The sequence below is a fragment of the Aulonocara stuartgranti genome (genome assembly GCF_965226115.1).
Source record: "Aulonocara stuartgranti genome assembly, chromosome: 1".
Classification (NCBI taxonomy): Eukaryota; Metazoa; Chordata; class Actinopteri; order Cichliformes; family Cichlidae; genus Aulonocara; species Aulonocara stuartgranti.
The window spans coordinates 31,441,176-31,462,505 of NC_138939.1; the positions used below are offsets into that span (position 1 = coordinate 31,441,176).

General features: G+C 39.2%; 1 protein-coding gene across 2 annotated transcripts in view; it reads right to left on the reverse strand.

The window, feature by feature from the left end:
* Positions 1-21,330, reverse strand: part of kcna4 (potassium voltage-gated channel, shaker-related subfamily, member 4) — a 109,902-nt gene that overhangs the window by 15,847 nt on the left and 72,725 nt on the right. Inside the window, exon 4 of one of the 2 annotated variants that reach the window (XM_082535427.1) lies at positions 20,280-20,298. The gene's annotated coding sequence lies outside the window, so the exon portion shown is untranslated. Of the gene's footprint in view, positions 1-19,486; positions 20,299-21,330 lie in introns of those variants that run through there. The other variant, XM_082535429.1, reaches the window with a different exon arrangement.

Below are 21,330 nucleotides of genomic sequence, written 5' to 3' on the forward strand. Positions count from 1 at the left end.
CTGTTCCTCAGTGAATCTTCAGGGCTATTTTTTTTAACTTTGTGTTTAATCCCATTCTAGCAAGATATCCTGTGCATGAGCTGCTCAGCAGATGCATGCACACTAGCACATAGCAAATAACTGGCACCGATAATCACAAGATCCCTCACTGCTGTGTGATGGATAACAATCAGTACTGCAGCACACACTTCTGTTTGTTTTATTGTGATGCAATTTAAAAGCACAATTTGTTTGATCAAACTGTATTAAAAAAAGGAACCTGAGACCAGGTCACGAGGAAGAATCCTTTCTTGATGGCAAAAGTGTTTTTAAGATAACTTTTCAGGCTTTTTATCATCAGGCATCAATCGAGCAAAAAATGTGCATGCAATGCTGAAATGAGAATTAGATAGATTACATAATAATTATTTTTGATTTTGTTGTAGTCCCTATCAGTATAGCCATTGTGTTTCTATGGGTTGTATAAACATGAAGTGAGGAGTCACACAAAACAGTGTATATGAGGGCAACAAGCACAAATTCCCTGCAGCTTTCTAAAAAACTCACTTTTTACTGGAATCATTGATCACTGATGGCCAAGCTTCGCTGTTTTCCCCCCTGTGTCTCGCTCAGAAATTAAGTATTGCTGGATTCTTTAGTTCAAGTCAAAATCTATTTCTGCGTTATTGGATTGCATGGAAAAAAAAACTGACGATAGCCCACAGTGTTGATTGTGGTCTGTGAACGATATACAAGCCAAACTTCATTAAAGGAGTCACATAGATTTTCTTAATGCTGGAAAGTCTGTTAAAGCAGAATGAGAGGTCATATCTCAGCAATGCTCTGAGGTCATAAACACAACTTTTGTGCATGGACTGAAATGGCCAATCTCACAATGAAGGTTATCTTCTTGTGTGCTTTCATTCCAGGGAGTTATCTATATTTAGATAACTCCCTGGAAGTCCTGTTATGACCACTTGCCCTTTGTAATTTCTCCACTGACCTCCAGTCTACTCAGCACTTTTAGCCCCCTGCAACTTCCAGTCCCTGAAAATAAAAGTCAAGTTTAAGAATCCCAGTTCCTGTATAATGAAGAAACTTGGTGATCACTGTCTGAAAGCTGCTTCAGGGTGAGCTAAGTAGTTATACTAACAAAGAATACTACTTTAAAAACAGTAAAACAAAAAAAAGAAAAAATGAGGTACTCAGCGATTAATGCATTTGTTTTGTATCAGTTATGAAATCTCTCTTCTCAGCATGCTAAAGAAAAAGCTTTCATATTGATACTGATTGAGTCTATTTTGCCCTAAAACGCTGGAAATCCCAAACCAAACTCAGAACACGAACATGGTTTGCTATGCGTGAAAATAAAGTGCGAGCCTAAAATCTTTCACCCAGGCCTAGAAGTAACAAGTTAACACCTGCGTCATGTTAGCTTTACCTCAGGCTACCTGCCTCCTCAGATGATAAGCAGTGACTTGTGCTGAGTTATACACATGCTTACAATTATGATTTTTGGATCAACAATTTATTCATGCACCGTGACTCACATCGCTTCGGGGGAAATAAGATCATTTTGTGCCGCACGTTACCGACTCATTATTTATTCTGAGCGCTCTCACAGGTCAAAGTTATTTACAGGTCACAGAAAATGAAACGTATCAAGCAACTGTTTTTGAGCATGACTGTAAATTTAACAGTTGCTGTTTCCACAACATGTGATGGAAGTATTAGGTAATTTTTTATCACTTGTATATTCAAATGTTTTTGGATTTCTTTACCAAATTATTTTGCAAATTTAGAAAAAGGAGATGTTTCCTCATTCGATAGTTTTGTAGATGAACAACTATTGTGGTGTAGCAGAACAACCACAAAGACACTTGATCTGTTGGCATACGCATGTGTATACATTTACTGTATTGCCAAAAGTATTCAGTCACCCATCAAAATCATGGAATTTAGGTGTTCTGATCACTTCTGTGGTCACAGGTGTATAAAAAAATCAAACACCTGGTGCTTCAAATATTTGTGAAAGAATGGGTCGCTCTCAGGAGCTCACTGAGTTCCAGCGTGGTGCCTTGATAATATATCACCTGTGCAACAAGTCGGGTCACAAAATTTCCTCACTACAAAATCTTCCACAATCAACTGTTCATGCTATTATATCAAATAGGAAGTTATTGGGAATCATAGCAACTCAGCCACGTAAAATCACAGTCGGGTCAGTGGATTCTGCAGCTCATAGTGTGCAAAGGTTGCCAACTTCCTGCAGAGTCAATCGCTACAGACCTCCAACCTTCATGTGGCCTTTAGATTAGCTCAAGAACAGTCCATAGAAAGCTTCATGGATGGCTTTCTATGGCTGAGGATCTGCATCCATGCCTTACATCACCAAGTGCAATGCAAAGCATTGGATGCAGTCATGTAAAGCTGGACTGAATCACGCTTCTCCGTCTTACAATATAATGCGGATTGAGGTGGAGAGGAGATTATGGTGTGGGGTTGTTTTTCAGGAGTTGGACTCGGCCCCTTAGTGCCAGTGAAAGGAACTCTTAATGCTTTAAGATACCAGGGCATTTTGGACCATTTCATACTCCAGTTTGGGGGAGATCACTTCCTGTTCCAACATGACTGCGCACCACCGCACAAAACAAGGTCCATAAAGACACATATGAGAGAAATTGACTAGCCTGCACAGAGTCCTGACCTCACATCACCTTTGGGATGAATGACTGAAAGCCAGGCCTTCTTGCCCAACATCAGTGTGTGACCTGACAAAACACTCTTCTGGAAGAATGGCCAAAAATTTCCACAAACACTCCTGAACCTTTTGGAAAGCCTTCCCGGAAGAGTTGAAGCTGTTATAGTTGCAAAGTGTGGCTGACATCATGTCACTCAAGGTCATATCCATGTGAAAGCAGGCAAGCGTTTGCTTGTGCTAAGAAGTTGCCAGTATTATCATGGCGCAACAAAAAGTCACAAACTTCACAGCTGTGTAGCTCAAAATGAAGGCTGAGGATGAGCCTGAGCCCTGAGCAAAGGATACCCTGTTCCAACAACTTAGTCGCTGCTGGGTGCTGCTGTGATCCCACTGCAAGATGGCCTCCAGTTTAGATTTTGAACATCTTTGCCAGTCACTACATCCTGGCTCTTAATGCAATGCTCAGCTGCCAAATGAAGTCAGTGAATGAAATGAGAAGTGCTGCTCGGTGTCAGTCAGGTGTTTGGCCGATCTGCCGCCGCTGAAGTTGCTGGAGTGACATCATCAAGCGTATGAGTCAGAAGACCTCAAATGCGAACGCTGGCTCTGAGACACACTGACAACCATTCGGCCGGACAGCTGGAGGTGGCTGTGTGACTCCGTCGTGGGGAATTGTCCATCTCACTGTGCCACACTTGGGCAGACTCTGACAGATAAATGACCAGACGTGATTAACAGCTTGTCATGGTAATTCTGGGGCATGTGGGCCACCGTGAGCGCCTCCGGGAGGACTCGCTGCACAGCGAGAGATTTTGGTCACCCGTAAAGTACATGAATGTGACGCTAGTCAGTTCCAGAGAATGAGTCCACATAACCATCTCAAATTCAACTAGCAGACAGACGGAGACAGATTGTTTTCATCCTGAACCAGAAACAAAAGCAGGCACTGCTGGGAAAGAGTCTGTGAAACCAGTTGATTCCCACCTTGTGTTCCCTCTGCATTTCACAGACTTCTTTTGGATCAGTGCATTTATCATATTTATGGGTTATTTTTTGTAGATCTAGATTTGATTAAACATTTCGCTATCCTTCAGGGTTTAAAATCATCATCATCTCACAGTGGTAGCAGTTAATGGACCGTGTGCCTACCAGCTTTTAGCTGTCTGGCAGCTTGTTGCATTTTATTTACCTTGCTGAGAATGTGTTAAAAATGATGGGCTGTATTTTTAAATGTGCAAAAACATAACGCAAGACTGAGATGGGTCAACCTGAGAAAGCGTCTTTAGATCAAGTATTCCCAAACTCGATCTGCTTAGAGGCGTTTTATAGCACCGTGAGTGATTTGTGAGTGTAAGGAAAGAGTGCAGCAGTGCATTCACCTGTTTACAGATACGATTAAAGAAAGTTTAACAGCTTGTCAAGCTGCACAGTCAACCCAGCTCTGTCTCAGGTGTAAAAATGAAAATATTTTGGCATTTCCTCATTATTGTCACCACTGATATAGTGTCACGGTAAATCCCCTACTGAACTGTACCAGGAATGCTGAATTTCACACTGATTACTATACGCTAAAACATGACTTTAAGAACCTTTGCTAAATGGTGCTTCACAAATTTGCACCCAGTCATCTTTGAGACTTTCTACCAGCAAGATCTGGAACCTTTTTTTAATTCTAGGAGCTTCTTCCATGTCACACACATTGAGGTCTTAGAGCCAAAACACAGAAATAAAAAGAAAGAAAGAAATGCAACACATGGGAGCACCCGCAGGTGGTCCACAGATCATCCCACTGTCACGATACACTAGTTTGGCCTCTAGTTTTTCTGTTTGTTCAAAACAGCAAACAAATGCTGTTGTTGTAGTTGGGGAAGAAATAACAGGGACTTAGTCACGCTGCAGAAAAAATACCTAAGGGGAATCCACTTCATCCAACAGACAGCTCAGCGTCTGTGTATTAAGAGATGAGGAGGATGAGCAAGTTTGATGGGCTTTCACAGTAAATTCCCCTAGGTCTCTTCCTTCAAAAATAACCAGTTCTGGACCAAAATATTTTTTACTGCATTCATTTTTGAAGATGTTACACTTTGGTGAGCCTTTACAGCATGTGGCAGAGTGATCAGCTACACTATACATCAGCACATACGTTATCCTCTAGTTAAGCAAAAGTGTAGAAACATATACAAGTGTACAAACTAATCCAAAGCAACAAACAAAGAAAAACCTCCTGAATACCTGTTAATCAGGTTTTGTTTGTATGTTATTTCTGGAAACCTCTATGTCCAGCTCTTTGGACATGCCATAGGAAAAGGCTGCAACTGGAAACATCACAAATGATGTGAGCAGAATTGAAGGCAAAGTCACTGAGTATGAAATCAAGCCATTATTAAGGTTTTGGGACCTTGTGTCTGTGTCAGGCTTTCATAACAAAACAAACAAAAAAATAGGACCAACAGTCAAACATGGTGGTTGTTTTGTGATGGTCTGGGGCTGCTTTGATATTTCAGGATCTAGATGACCTACTGTCATTGATTGAACCATGAATTCTGCTCTTTACCAGAAAATCCTGAAGTAGAAGGTCTGGCCATTAATTCATACCATAAAGCTCAAGACACTTGTGACAATGATCCTAAACACACCAGCAAGTCCACCTCTGAATGGCTCAAATAACAAGAAATGAAATGAAAGTTCTGGAGTGGCCAAAGTCCAGACTCAAATTTCATTGAGAAGCTTTGAAATAAACAAAATGCTCAAAAACACTTCAGTGTGGCTAAATTAAAACAATCCAGCATAAAAGAGTTGAACTTCTCCACAGTGATGTGAAAGACTGGCAGTGGCACACATGATTTAAAACCTTGATTTTATATTTACCTGGGCTATCTTTCATGTTTTGCTTCATGATCTGAAACATTCAAGAGTGTGAAATATCCAAAAACAAGAAATCAGGAAGGGGACAAATATTTTTTCATTCATCATTCATTCTGTGCAAATGAATGAGTAAGATCACAAAACCCCTGAAATGGAAACAAGCAGCGGAACCTGTTGAATCCATGAATGACGGTTTGATACATGCTCATACTGAAATGTTACTTTCGTTTGTTGGATTTTTACTTTGATTAAAAAAAAAAAACATGAAAATTGGAATACCACCTTAGCAAACGGTGGACTGCTTTGCACTCCTGACAATTCATGTCAGGTGCTCTTGTTCTGGACAGCGAGCCAGCCAGCATCGTATCGAGCAAAAGAGGCAGGTTCATTCATCACTGGCTGGCGCAGTTTGCTCCGTAAATGATACATTGGCAGCTGACAGATGTGGGTCACTTTCAGCCAGAGTGATAATCGGCATCTGCGAATCCATGAGTCTGATGTTGGAGGACTGAAGTAAAGGCTCCAAAGGTGCTGAGGTCCTGCCAAAAGCAGTCAACTTGTACAGTATACTGACAGAGGAGAAATTGGCCCCTTCTTCCCTGAAGACGTTTGACATGACGCAGAGAGAAAGGCGACACACTGGTACGCCTATACATGAAACAGAGCCATGATTAGTTATTAGCAGCACCGGTGCTTTTCCTGCTATGATTAGTCAAAATATTTGCCATGAAAAATGCCTATTAGGAAATAATGGCAACTGTACACTGTAAAACAGGTTTCGTGGCACATATTTACAAAACCCAAACATAATTTATGACAGCGGCTCTCAAATATAGGCCACACTGAGTAGCAGGTTGGAAAAAAGGGCAGTGTGACAGGGTGAAAAATAAGGAGAGTAGTAAAACTTAACGAGTCTTTTTCACAAACATAAAAACATAAAGCGATGCGTTGACGTTTGGATGCCTGTCAAGATTTATTTCTTGGCATTTGATTTATTTTCAGCTGAGAATAACATTTTAAAAAGCAGGTGATTCATAACAATGAAAATATGACCATTTTCCATGTGTGTTTGCTGCCAAGAAGTATTACCAGATGTGATTATATGTTCAACTTATCCTTATTCTATCAAAATAAGGTTCAGTTTGACTGATTTACTAAAAATATTAACTGATTAAACGCTCCTAAAGACTCCTGAGACATTCCAACATTAAAACAACACAGCAGCTACTTTTCCTTTTCATAAGCTCAAACTGCTAATTTCCATGCAGCTTTAAAAGTTCTACATATGCCTGTTTGTATTGCAGCTACTCTTTGGTTAAATGTAAAAAAAATATCCACATTAATTACACACTGTGTCTGTAATCTTTCCGTAGCTTGCATATTTAATGGCTTCCTGGATGAAATGACATCAGCTCTGTGTGGGAAAACCAGGCAACTGTGAGCCCGCTCGAACGCAGACTCAAAGCCTATTAGTGACGTTACATTTTCCCCATTGACAAGTTTGGCTTTTGTTAACTGCGACTAATTCATCTCCTGCGCGCAAGCGAAAGACACGCAGAGAACACAACATACACAATGCAGGCACACCAGATTATCCCTCATTTCAACAGGATAACAACTGTCTCTTTATAATAACAACAAAGAAGCAAAGCCACCCCCCTCCCTGGATGCCCTCACTGAAGGATGTGATGGATGCTGTTTTGCATGTAATATTGAATTCACATTCAGGCATGTTTTACTGTAACTTTGTTTGTCAGGTTGAATCTCGTGCAGATCACCTTTGCAAAACCATCAAAAATCCAATGACCCCGTTTCATCTTTAGCCCAGGCTCACTACACAAGGTGCACTGCACAGTTTCCCTTGTATTTTCTCCATATAAGGTTATATTTCCAACCAAGATTAATGTTTGTGTGTTTCTGTTATCATAGCCTGTATGTTCTCTGAAATCGCAATTAGGGTTTTAATAAAAGTACATTTTACAGAATCTCATATCCTCCTGAGATATGAGATTCGTAATATTGTGAATCTCTGTAATTCAACTAAATAAGCTTGATGTAGCAGTTTCCAAAGAACTTGTAATTCCCTGAGAATGAAAGTCCTTGTCATGTATACATTTTTTCCATTGCTTGTTTGATTGGGTCCTAGTATTACAGGATAGATGTATAATGGGTTTACAAATAGGCTAAACATTAAAAAAAATCAGGTAAACTATTAGCCATGTATATTTAAAAAGATGAATAACTTTCACTTAATTTTTTTAATGATGTTTATGCTGCGGTCCTCTGCAAGTAGGGAGTTGCAGTGGGTGCTAGGCTCACTTAGTCCATGTGCGAAGAAAAATTGTGTTTTTTTTCTTCTATTTATCTCTAGCCTACTTTATAGCGGACCATTTAAGCCACTGTTTCGGTGTGCTCATTGCTTCAAATAGTATAGACTTTTGAAGAAACCCTGCAGGACACAGTCCTCTGGACTTTAAATTTTGATAATGGCATCTAATGACGTTGCAGAAGCTCTTCTCTTCTTAGACAGCATTGATTTAATTGATTACACTGCTCTTTTACTGTCGGTGTGAAATGGCTCGAAGACTAACATTTCTGAACTACTTCTGTGGTCATTAAGTGAGTGGCTGGGATGGCTTATCAATACAAGCACAGGAAAAAACAAACTATTTGAGCCAACGGGTGCATTTAAGGTCTACTACACTGATCAATCCAGGTCCAGAGAGAGCCAAATAAAGTCGAGTGCTTACGTCTTACGTCTTCCAACAATTCTCATAAACTCAGAATTAACCCATTAAAAATCTTTAAAAGCAGGTCCTGGTGTGTGGAAACCACTACATTACAGGAATACAGTAATTGGACATTCAGGCTAAGCCTCATGTCTTGAACCGAAGTCAGTGCTCTAAGTCACGAAAACGTGCATAAAAATGCTCATTTATTGTCACACTTAATTATTATAATTAAGAGATTAGACAAGCAACCTTCCAGACAGCTAACAGGAAGCCGGCTAAACAACAACAATAAGCTAATATAACGCCAGCTTATGCCAGCTAAAGCTAGCTTTCAGTGTCATAACAATCACACTTTCACTGTGAAAAAAGTTTGATTACATTCTCATATGAACGTTTATTCAGTTAGTGACAGTCACTGATCTTAGATCCACTTCATAGAAGGTTTCACTAACACCAGCTAACTGCAGCTAACCTTTTGTACAAACACAGAAGTGCTTACCAACAGAACATTTCAGGCATATCCTCAGTAGCACACCTTAGTATGGCTGTCAATGGTTAGATGTGAGTTTCTCTAACTCACTCATATCCAGTGATGGGAATAACGGCATTACAAGTAACAGCGTTACTAACGGCGTTACTTTTTTCAGTAACGAGGAACCTAACTAATTACTATTCCTGTTGTTACAACGCCCTTACAGTTACTAACAAAAAACGCGGTCCGTTACTCCGTCTGCAGGTTTTACACGCTTACATACAATCGCAGTTACTGTCCCTCTATTTACAAAGGCAGAGGCCTCACGATGTGATTGTTTTACATGTAGTTGTTTTTTTTTCATGTGTAATAATATTCAACATTGATATCAATATATTTTTCAAAAAATGCCTCTCTGTGCAAAATAGGTTTAAAAACATAAACAACTGTGGGATACTGTTTGTCTGTGATTAAAACCGGGGGAACAAATCGTGGCAGGATGAGCCTGACATTTTTTGTATCTCGCTGTAACTTTACTGTATAAATTATAGTATAGAATGTATATCGCCAAAATGTCAGGAGTAGTTAGTCATTACAAGAAGTGATTGTGAACTAAAAATCACAAATGTGGAATACTGTTTGTCTGTGATTTAAACAGCCCAGCGCTGCTCCCAACGAAGGGAAAAGCAATTCTCCAGGGGAGACCTACCTCGGCACTTGTGCAGGTGAAGCCAAAGGGAAGATATGCTTCACCATATTTTCTAGTCATATTTTCAGCGATGCTTCATCTCCTGCTTTGCGTTTCTGTAGGCGCCCCATGCTAGCAGTGTCCAAGCCTTTTGTTTTTTTTCCCCCCTTGTCATGGCCCCCCTTGTCATGGCTCTGCGCCCCCCTAGGGGGCGGGCCCCACACTTTGGGAAGGTCTGGTCTAAGCACAACACCTGGAGCTAAGGGGGCGCATGAGTGCTGCTGTTTGACTGAGGAAGAATAAAGTAGTCGTGGTAAGCTAATCACATGACCACTTAAAGACAAAGCAACAAGGTGATATATGCCAGTTTTTAAATTGTGTTGATAGGCCACCTAAAACCAGAGTCATGATAAACAATATATACGCAGCGTTTTTTCCTCAATAGTTTCGTCACATTTACAGTCTAAGGACAGCGCTAGCGAGCGCTCTGCTTATGACCCCCCCCCCCCCCCCCCCCCAAAAAAAAAAAAACAGGGGAAGTTTTAGTTTAGTTAGTGTGTAGTGTTGTGGATAGTTTTGTGTTGTGTGTCAGAACAATGAGGCGACTGCTGTCTCCAGGTAGAAACAGGAGTGATACACCTGCTGCTGTCAGACCTGCAGGTATCAGGCTGTGATGTTCTCCTTTATAGTGGACAGAAATTATTTTTTTGGAGTGGCACAAATATTTGTGTGGCATCTTATTGAATGCCGAACAGCTGATTGTTCTGTAAATAGTTTTAAATGGTAAATGGAAAAGATAACAGCTTCTGTTAACCACAAGCTGGAGAAATTTACATCATATTGGGAAAACTGGGTCAAATATATCACGTCTCATAGGCCAGATTTTACTATTACAAACCAATAATTATGATGTATGTATATATATTTATAGGATCACCCCATACCAACACATCCGTGTTTTTTTTTTGTTTGTTTTGTTTTGTTTTGTTTTGGTTTTTTTTGTTTGTTTGTTTTTTTCTTTTTTTAGGTTTGTTAGTTTTGTTTTTTGATTTTCGGATTATGTGATGGTTTCAATTACTTCTATCGTTGTAAGTATTCTTCCCTTATGACTTGGTTGTAAATTAAAATACTATTTCAGTATCTAAGGCAGATAACCTAAGTATGAAGAATGCTTACATGATGTACATATTGTGAATGCCTGCTTTTGAAACCTTAATAAAAATATGAATAAAAAAATAATAAATGGTAAATGGATGCAAATAACTTTGTTGTTTGCAAAACTTGTGCATAGGATTTTAAAATTGACAATTTATATTTGCATTTAAATTTATGAAAAATGATTCATTAAACATGTTTGTGGTTGTTACAGTAAAAAATGTAACTTTTTCTACTCTGATTTTATGTTTTTTGTCTGATTTTAGATCAATTGTGTTAATACAGTATGTCAAAATGAAAACATGACTGTAAATTCAGACACGTGAGGTTGTGCTGAAAAGGATGATACCAAACAAGGCAAAGTAAATAGTTTTTAAAGGGAAAATGTGGAGGGAAAATCAAAAGTAGTTAAAAATGGCCAATTATACCCTGGACCCCAGAGGGTTAAATGTTTTTTTTTAAAGTAACGCAATAGTTACTTTTCAAGTAATTAAGTACTTTTGGAATATTGTAACTCAGTTACTAACTCAGTTTTTTTTTGAAGAAGTAACTAGTAACTATAATTAATTACTTTTTCAAAGTAACTTGCCCAACACTGCTCATATCAGACCCCCTTCACAGAGTTTTGAAGCTTCGTCCAGAGTAATTAGACGTGGATGCACAATGACAGCTGAGGTGAACAGTAGCTACTGACACCCTCAGATAGCCAAAGACTCTAGGGCTGATCCAGTTGGGAGCCAGTTTGCTACAGTCAGTGGATTCACTACAGATGAACAGCAAGGTTTTTGAGGTGAATCGGAGTAAGAACGTAAAACATTGCAAAATATTTGGTTGACACATCCGTTTTTTAGTCTTGATTTATCGCTAAGTGTTGATATAATTCAGATATGTTAAAATACAGTGTGTTCAAAATCGCTTTTTGCAGAAACACAATAGCCGACCACGACTAGATTACAGTCTGAATGTATGTCTTTGATCTTTCTTGCCTTGAATTGGGAGGATAAAAAAAAATAGAATTTAGTTTACTCAATCTACAAACTACTGAGATCTAGAGGTGACATTGTACACACTGTAGTTTAGTCTACTTCGTCTACTTCAGTCTACTTTGGGTAGAATGTAAACAGTGCTGACAATGCATTACCCTCTATTATATTATACTTGGCCTATTTACTATTCATATATTCATTTACTATCATTAAGATTACTCACTGTCTTGTAATAATACAATTTTTAGTTTTTCTAAGAAAGTCTTGTAATGGATTGAATTATTCCATTCCTTTTAAACACACCATGTATAATGCTCACAGTGATTTTTATACAACTCTCTGATGAAATGCCAGGAACTTAATTGTCAGCAGTCACCCCTCCATGTGAGAAAACAACAAAGCAAAGCATTATACAGTACATGGGTCCAGAACTCATTAGATGGTCCCTGCATAGAGCAGTACAGACATTAATTCTTCTGCAGAGCCAGTCTTGGGATCTGGACCAGCACACCACTGCTACATCCTGCCAGTCTGTCTCCTCTGATGATCAATAGCGGTGAACAGAAGGCAGCTGGAAGCTCGCTTCTAAAGACTTTTGTAGTGTGCCAACTTATTTTGGTTGGCAATCCTTGATTAGTGTTTAATCTCACTGGCCTTTGCTAAATTCTGCTTATCCTTGATGAAATAAACTGTCAGCTGACAAAAATCACAAGACTGAGCGACATAAATTAAAACATTTTGGATACTATTTAATGTTAAATTAAAGAAGAACTCACTACATTTAGAGCAGCTGCTATAACAAACCCCATTTTGGGCATTGTCTATTAGAAGGCTGCATATTATACGCTTAGGGGCACATTGTTTATGGTTGGTTAGAGTTGGATGTTAAAATACAGCAAGTTTGTTTCGCTAACAAGAACACACTGCGGGTTTGCTCACTACCAGTTAGTTGGCTGAGTGCGTGCTGGACAATTAAACTGTTAATTAAAATGCTTTTCATAACACCTGAAGAAAAAAAACAAATTATTAGGCTGCAAAGTCATTTAACCCTTTAAAGTGTGTAATGTTGATTCTGCTTTACTTTGTCCTTTTTTGATACTTTAGCCAGACAGTTTTCCTCTGCATGTTTTGTCCGATACCCTGAAGTACCTCAAACCGCTGAGCATCGCAGCTTTTACAGAAAAAATATTTGGAAATGCAAATTAGTCACAGATGAGTCCAGGAAATGAGGTAGCAGTGGTTCTCCTGGCCACCTCCCTGTTCTCCACTTTGCTATCACTGTGTCGTCTGTGTTGCTGATGGTTTTTCCCCTGTGCTCAGATTCATAAAAGATGAGATGAAATGCAGCTTTATTGATCCCAGTAGGGAAATTCTGTCACTGCAGCCGCAACAAAATGGGCTTCAGCAGGGGAAAAGGAAACAATACAAGACCAAATAAAAAAATATGCATGTAAAAAGACATGCTAAACTACTGCAGAGTTAAAAAACATGTTCAATAATTTTGATGGACTCATGGGAGAAACATAGTTTTAGATTTAGAGAGAACTGATAGAAAATGAAAGAAAGAGATGATAAGACTTTGACTGTGCAACAAGAGCATTGCCAAAGAACCTGTGAATGCCTGCATTTGTTTACGTGCATCATTTAAAGCTTCCAGCCAGCAGGGACCTATGTATCGGTGTTTGGTTAAGTCTAGACGGGGAGGGACACGATCGCTGTAGGCGTACAGCATGCTCCAGCTACCGCTCTCTGCTTTTTGCCTGTCTCCTGCTTTCTTTGTTTCAGAACCTCTCCCCCTCTGTCTCTTTCTTTCTCTGTGTTTAACCGCGTACTGTCTAAATGAGGGGGAACAGAAGCTGCAGAAGTCGGAGACAGGGCGAGTTCAAGAGCCGGAGAGAGCAGCAGACGCGCCAGCTGCCAATCACAGCTGTCAATCAGTGGCCTCATGACACACATCAAAGACTTCTGTAAGCCTTCAGATCTTATTAAGGGAGAACTTATTTCTAAAATGACCACCAGTACACTTGAAAGAGGGGTTCAGTTTAGTAAATATAGCCACAATAACTTGTGTGACCTAGTGTTCCTGAAGAACCGAGCCATCATCGACCACGGGGGTTTATTTTTATCACTTACACATGGGCTGGAGTTTCCAGGAGTTGCTGTCTGGCCCTTCACAGCTCCTGAGCTGGTAGACTTGGACACCATGGGGAAGAAAGCATCACAAGAAAAGAGTTTGTTTCAGCCAGATTTATTCTCTGGTGGTCAGACTAACATGTGACCAGTGGAGAATTGTGCATTTCTGGCAGGGCTTTTAAGGAGAACCTGTTGTTCACATGTTTAATACACTTTGGGATTAAAGTGTGACTGATGAAGGATTGTTGAGGCTAATGCTAGTATTAATAATTTGTATTAATCACATCTAGGGTCACAGGTTAGAGTTTAATTTTTTTCTGGGGCTAAGCTGAAAGATGCTTTGTATTACTTGTTCTTTAACAATGTCATTGTGGTTGAGCGTTCAGTTAAGGGGGATATTATATCCAAATATTCTCATTTTTTTTCCTTCTTATCTTGCAGGGAAACCACTCAGCATTCATACGTTTCCCCGTCACCCTCTCATCTCCCCCGAGCAGCACCTTCTGCTTTAATAATTCACAACACAGTCGATCATTTATAAACATTAAAATTTCACTACCTCTAACTTTGGACCAGGATGTTATTGAAAGTCATCGTAAAGCAAAGAATAAAAAAGTACACACAGGTACAAAAAATAATTACTATCGATGTGTGTTTGACAGCATTGAGGGTGTCCATACTCACACAGGGTTTCTAGAAAGAACTCGTGAAGTCAGTATTTGCATTTTTAGATTAATAAATGGGTAAATACATAATGAATTATTCACCCCAATAAGTATATTCCTACAAATTTACTGGGGTTTGGATCAGTGGGGTTTACGGTGGCCCTAAGAGGCCAAATGGACTGCAACTTAAGAAAACACCAGCAATAAGAAAAACGCTGGAGAAGCACACAAAACACAACGGAAATACGAAAACAGAAAAAAAAACAGATTTCCAAAAGCACTAGGGAAGTGTTTCTGGGGAGACAATAACCTGACGGACCAGTTGCAGGAACCCAAAACACTGTAGGCGTGTTTTATCATGATTCATATAATACTGATGACGGATTTTTAGGCTAATAGTTAGGCTAACACACTTACCTCTCATCTTTTGTTTCCTCCACTTCTTTTAAGTGTCTCCCAGCGCAATTCTTAGCATATTTTGGTTCCTGCAACTGGTCCGTCGGGTTATTGTCTCCTCAAAAACACTTCCCTTCTGTTTTTTCCTATTTCCGTTGTGTTTTGTGTGCTTTTGCAGCGTTTTTCTTATTGCTAGTGTTTTCAGTCCGTTTGGCCTCTCAGGGCCACCGTAGAGGTTACTGCGGAAGATGGCAAAACTCCCTCGAATGTATACGTGACCTTACAAGTTATTTTAAAATTCTTTGTCTTTAGCTTTTGATATATGAGGATTTGTACATTTGACTTGTTATCAAGGGCTTGGCTATTTTCCCTTTATCCCCCAGCTCTACCACTTCCTATACAGAAGAGATCATTTGCTGCACTACTGAGTCCTTTGCAACCTTGTGCCCTCATTGTCCCTGTAACTGCTTCACAAAACAAACACAATGCAACACAATCTTTTATTTTGTTAATTTTTTGTTTGTCTGCCTTTATTTTCAGTTACAGTTCCTCCTCAGGGCAGAGGATAGCACTGTTACTCAAGTTTTTCTCAATCTTCTGAGATAATTTACTTGGCAGGAGATATTGTGTTTTTGTTCCTTTCTCTTCAAAACACCCCATAAGTGTTCTGCTGGTTTCAAGTCAAGTTTGCCTCTGGCCATGTCATGGTTTTTTATTTTTCCTTAGAAATTCTTGGTCGATTTAGCAGCCTGCTTGAAAATGTTATGATTTAGAAATTTTCCTCCTCTGCCAAACCAGGAGACTTGGGGTTTGGCAGTTGATATGTTGGCGTATCCACAAGCACCCATATACAGGCCTGAATCATCAATTATGATATTGATTATAAAACTTTATTTACAGAAACCTGTTTTCAGATGTAATTGGACAAACTAGCACAAATTTAAATATAAGGTTTGTTTATAATATTTAGATCCTTCGCAGACAGTGATTTCCTGAAGTCTAGAAGCCATGGACATCACCAGATGCTGCGTTTCCTCCCTTGAGATGCTTTGTTAGGTCAGTTGTTACTTACTTGCTCGTCTCCCTGCTTTCAGTACTTGAAAAGCATGCTCTGTCAGGTTGAAAAGTATCCCATTTCTTTTTTCCTTGAGAAACTCTTGGTTTGCTTTTGCTGTTTGCTTTGGTTAATTTTCTCTGTCCAATCAGTTTCTTCAGTGTTTGGCTGAATCTGAGCAGAGAGTATAGCCCTGTATACTTCAAAATTCATCCTGCTGCTTCTATATATGTCCGTGCCATAACATTACCTCCACTGTTTGACAGACAATGTGGTACACCGTTTCTCTCTTTCTCTACCAATCAGTCTGGTACATTTATTCTTGTTTTATCCACCCAAACATGTTTTTTGTTTGTATTCCAGTACTAGGCATGTTCACCTTTGTCTTCTTGAGTGTAGCCACCTTATTTTCAAACCTCTGTATTTCCTTTCAGGAAGGCACCACATGATTGTTGACCTGAACAATGATGGCCTACCTCTTTGAGACTGCTCTTGGCTTGGTTAGATGTAGTGAAATGGTTTTATTAATCCAGAAAATAATTCTGTGATCATCAGCTTTAGTTGTCTTCACTGCTCTTTCAGTCCTTTTGACGTTGCTTTGCTGTCCAGTAAATTAATTCTTCTTAAGAATGAATCAAATTATTGTTTTGGCCACTCTTGAAGTATTTACCTTTGCAATGATAGTTTTATTTTGGTTTTAAACCTATTGATGGCTTCCTTCATTAACATCTCTTTGGACCTCTGGACAGCTCCAGTGAGTTTGCAATGTTAAAAAGAAACTGCAATTCTTTTATTGTCTTAACTAAAGATGGAATAACAGAACAGGCCTCACCTGAACATGAAACTGTCTATCAGTCAGTTATCTCATTTTGTTTTAACTTCTCAGATGCATAAAAATGTGATTTTTAAAGAGTTCATGTAACATTTTTGGAAAATCTCTTGAATTAAATTTGAAAGGTTTTCACTTTAATCACATCTGGATTGTTTGATTTAAAGCCACCGTGGTGGTGTAAAGAGGGAAAACTACAAGAAATGTGTCATTGTCCAAAACCGTTTATCTCAGTCTCATCTCTCCATACAATTTTCTCTCCATATTTATCAGGCTTCTTTTCATCTCCAGCAAAGTTTATTCCTGCATTTTTGTCCCGAAGAGCAATTAACGGTTTAATTTTATACAACGCCCTTCACAGTGTCTGAACTGTCACAGAAACTCAGATCATCACGATAACCCCTGTGCCAAGTCTGAAGCCCTTGTCCATTTGAGGACAGACACTGCAGCTCTGATTAATAGGCGCTATGGCATGCTCTATACCTCCTGATCACTGCTGCAACTCTGTTTTCGCAGACTTTTAGCAGTTCCGTGATCTTCCCGTATCCAATTCCATCTTTATGAACTCTTAAAACCTGCTTTTTTCCCACAATTCTTTTGATATTTTCTCCTATTTGCAGCCAGATTATACGCAGTTCTTTTATTCAAAGTTTAAAATTCATTTTATAGCAGTTTTGCTACATTCAGGCCGTTTTATATCCACAGATGCACGCAGTTATATTTCAGTAATCAAAGGTTTTCAAAATTGGGACATCGATCACAGGTGTATTTTCTTTTTTGGGGTCTTCCTAAAATAGTTAGGGTTTTTTCTTGTTCATAAAAGGAAAACCTCTATTTGTGAACTTATTAAAGGTAATACAATATTAAATCGTCTGAAAAACGTGATGTCCATAAAGGGGTGTAATCACATACTTCTGTTAGGTACTTTATCGAGTCACTTAGCCATAACTTCTGTTTGTCTTTGTGTCTTTGCTAAGATTTTTTGAGTGAGTTGTATTGTTCCTTTATGAAACAGAGTTTTCTTTACAATTAATAGATGAATGTTAATAGTTAAGCACTTTGCATGATGCTAAATACTATCCGGTCTTTAAGTCTGATGTCATTAGCTGTTTCTGGTTCCAAACTCTGCTTCAGCTCCCAAAGTCAAACGAACACAGTGGCATCACTGAGAGTTAAAAACGGTCTAAATTCTTTCATCTTTAATAAGTTGAACATCCAGGCATCCATGAAAACAGAATTTATGAAATTTAACTGAGTTAAAGTTAGCAGGAGGTTAGCTCGCTAGTTTCCACCTAAACTTAATATACCATGTTCTGACTGAGAGATTTTAGACAGGAAACTAAGCAGCAGTGACGTTTGTGGGGTTACTAAAGTTGGGCTAGCTGGTATATAATGATGTGCTACGTAGTGGCTAGCTACACAGCTAGCATAATATAAACACATTAGCACAGTGAAGCTGGAGGATGAACGTTAACTTTTTTCCACTTGATGAAAGCTAACGTGTGGTTTCCCGATTGTTAGGGACAAATACAGTCACATGGCAGGATGCTGTAAAAGGACCAAACTTCAGTCGGGAAAACAACTGAGATAATCGATTCGCAATAGAGGCTAGTCATTAATATACTGCTGCATGGGCTGGGCTGTAGTTACATCATAAGGTTTTAAAAACTGAGCTTTAAAATGATTAGTGGTGATAAAAAAACACGTCAAAAAGGTAGTGATCACCACCTTGTTTTAGGGGCTTGTTCAGATTAAACAGAACAAAATACAAAGCATTAAAACATGTCAAAAATGCAACAGCTTTAATAAACGCAGAGAAGTTGGACCCGGAAACAGAGTTCATACGTCATCAATTAAAAACCGGATAGCTGATGTTTATGAGTTATCCTGGTAGTTGCAATGCATTTAGAGTAAAGGCCTGTAAATATTTTACTGTAGTAAGATCATTGTTACCACTTGAAGATAGTTGGACTGGATTTCAGCTAGTGAAGATAGGACACTAACTGTGGATTCACAATGTGAAACTGATGGTTTTCATTTTCACATTTTCATTCATTCTAGTGTCTACATGAGTAAATAAATCAAAAGGCAACATTGTGTCCGAAAGTGCATCTGTGGAAGTCAGAGGTCATGAGTCTGTGTACCCAACCATGTGGTGAAAGATATCTCAGGGAGAAGGTTTTTACATCACATATCATTAAACGTTAATTAGTAAAGTGGGCTTCAGGGACCTTGCTTCCCATCTGGCTGTCTCTCACATACCTTGTCCTTCACATTTCGTTGAGAAGATGAAAGTAGGAATGGCTCCCACATCAGCGCAGGACTGCAAGTGTATTAATAATGCAATTTGTGTTAACGACAGAACATCTGCCCCAGGTTGCTGTATGGTTAGCCACAGGTGCACCAGCTGTCTTTTACCATTTATCCTCCTAATCACTTCAGCTGACGTCAGAGTTTAAATCGCGAGAAGGAAGCATCATGTTCTTTTTATTAAAAGTTAATTAAACGGGACATTTTATTTTCCTGTTTAAATCAAAGACAAAACTTTTCTTTCTCCACCAGTTTCTTCATTTACTCCCTTCAGAAAAACTGGTTTTACACCAGATTGATTCCCAGATATAAAAGTACAAGGCATGAAAAATAAGATATAAATGGAAAAAAAAATCAAATACATGCAGCAAAAAGCTCCAAGGAACACAAAATTATTAATATTAACTACATTTATTATGAATATTAAATACTAACTAATGTAGAAGAGCTTTCCTCCCAAACTCCTCTACAATTTGGGAAGAAGATAATGGAGGGTATAAGGATTTTTTAGATCACACAAGCAAACACACATACATATGAGTGTGGGGATCCTGTGATAAAAGGCTGAAACACCCACTATAAGCTCGGTGGGTGACATCACTAAATGGCCATCATCATCATCAAAAAAGCAATCCTCCAATTCCACCTATTACAGTAAGTGCTATTAAGCAAACACAGTGCGGAAAATCACTCTCCTGCTTACAGAACCCAAGTTTACTTTCTTGAAATTGTTGTTTTTGCTCAAACATCAGTCCACACTCAAACCTATACTTCTATAAGGACATAAGGCAAATGATTGCTGAAGGCAGGAGGCTAGAACCAGCTTCTTTGCTGGTATTAGCGTTGTTTTTTAAATGCATAAATGACCATTGGGTCTTTTCAGTGGATGTATTCTAAAGCAGCGGTCCCCAACCTCCGGGTCGTGAGAATTGAGGCTCAGGTGTTAAATTTATGGTTTTCATCTGTATTTTTGTTTTGATTGCTTTTATCAGTTTCCCTGGGTCTTTTTACCATGTGTTATGAATACATCTTATTTTTTTTTGGTACCGGTACAGGTTTTATTTTGTTGAATTTATCCGCAACACCTTAAAGGCCAGCCCTTGAAATATTGTTGGACATAAACCGGTCCGTGGCGCAAAAAAGGTTGGGGACCGCTGTTCCAAAGTAACTGGCTAGTTCGACATTGGTCATCTGTCTCAGGTGCTGAAAGTGCTATGTTCCTATTGCAAATCCCACCTATAAACCATCACTGAAATGCATAAACAAACGTTACAATTCCTGTTAAAGAATGGAGGGTATATGTTGGCTACTTACCCAGCGTGTCAGTCGATCCCTGCAATTCAAAGAGAAAGCAGAATATGAGTCAATGTCAGGATACAAACACCAGCTGTGTTGAGAACTGTGTCTTAAGGATGAATTAAAGAAAGCAAAACTCTTATTCTGTCTAAAAATGGAACTTCTATCTCAGTGTACTTTAAGCGATTCTCCTGTTAAAGTTTCCTTTGCAGCGTGAAGAACAGGCTCTTCTCGCTTCGCTTTGCTGCGTCTCTCCTCCGTTAGTGTTGCTTCATCAGCGGAGACACTGTTCTCTCCACCTAGTGCACACTGGGCCTACAACCAGCACAGTGTCTCATCATGTTGAGCAAAATGGACACAGGAGTATCTAAAGGCTTATCACTTGCATTGTATTACCCAGAATTCCTTTTGCCTATGTTATGCTCATCTCTCTTGCTCCTGATCCACATTTGGCATGGCTGGATGGTCATTTTGCCAGAGGAGAATTGGAAGAGATTGTGTGCAGCCCCTTCAGTATGCTCTCCCTCCGAGCCTCTGGATATTTCAGCGGAGCAGGGAAGCAGCTAGGCAACAGTCTATGAGAGAGGTAATTGGTTCCTGGTGATGAGACGAATTGACATTCATTTGGCCACAGTGCTGTTTTTATTTCCCCGTCTGCGCCCTCCGACGAACGCAGAAGCCAAATCGGGCCAGCGTTGAAGCTGAAATGCCTCCGCTATTTCTCGAATAAATATCAGCATGTGTTTTAAATGGAAGTCAAATTGAGACGGGATTGTCCATCCAGAGTGAAGGAGAGTGGCTTCTCCTCACACACACTTTGATGGGTATCTCTTACCATCGTGCTTGAGCGCATCCGAGCATTCCTTGCCTCCAGACGCAGCGAAGAGAAAAGAACACATCCTCCAGAACTGACAGGGTTTATTCTTTTTACTGTCAGAGCTATTTGTAAAACAACTATTCTTTGGTGGCAATTCTTTAAATATTAAAAAGTGAGGTTCTAGTTCCTTACTTTTTTCTTTTTTTCGAAGCTGGAAATCTCTGCCAGAAGCTTTTACTCTGTGAAAAATCA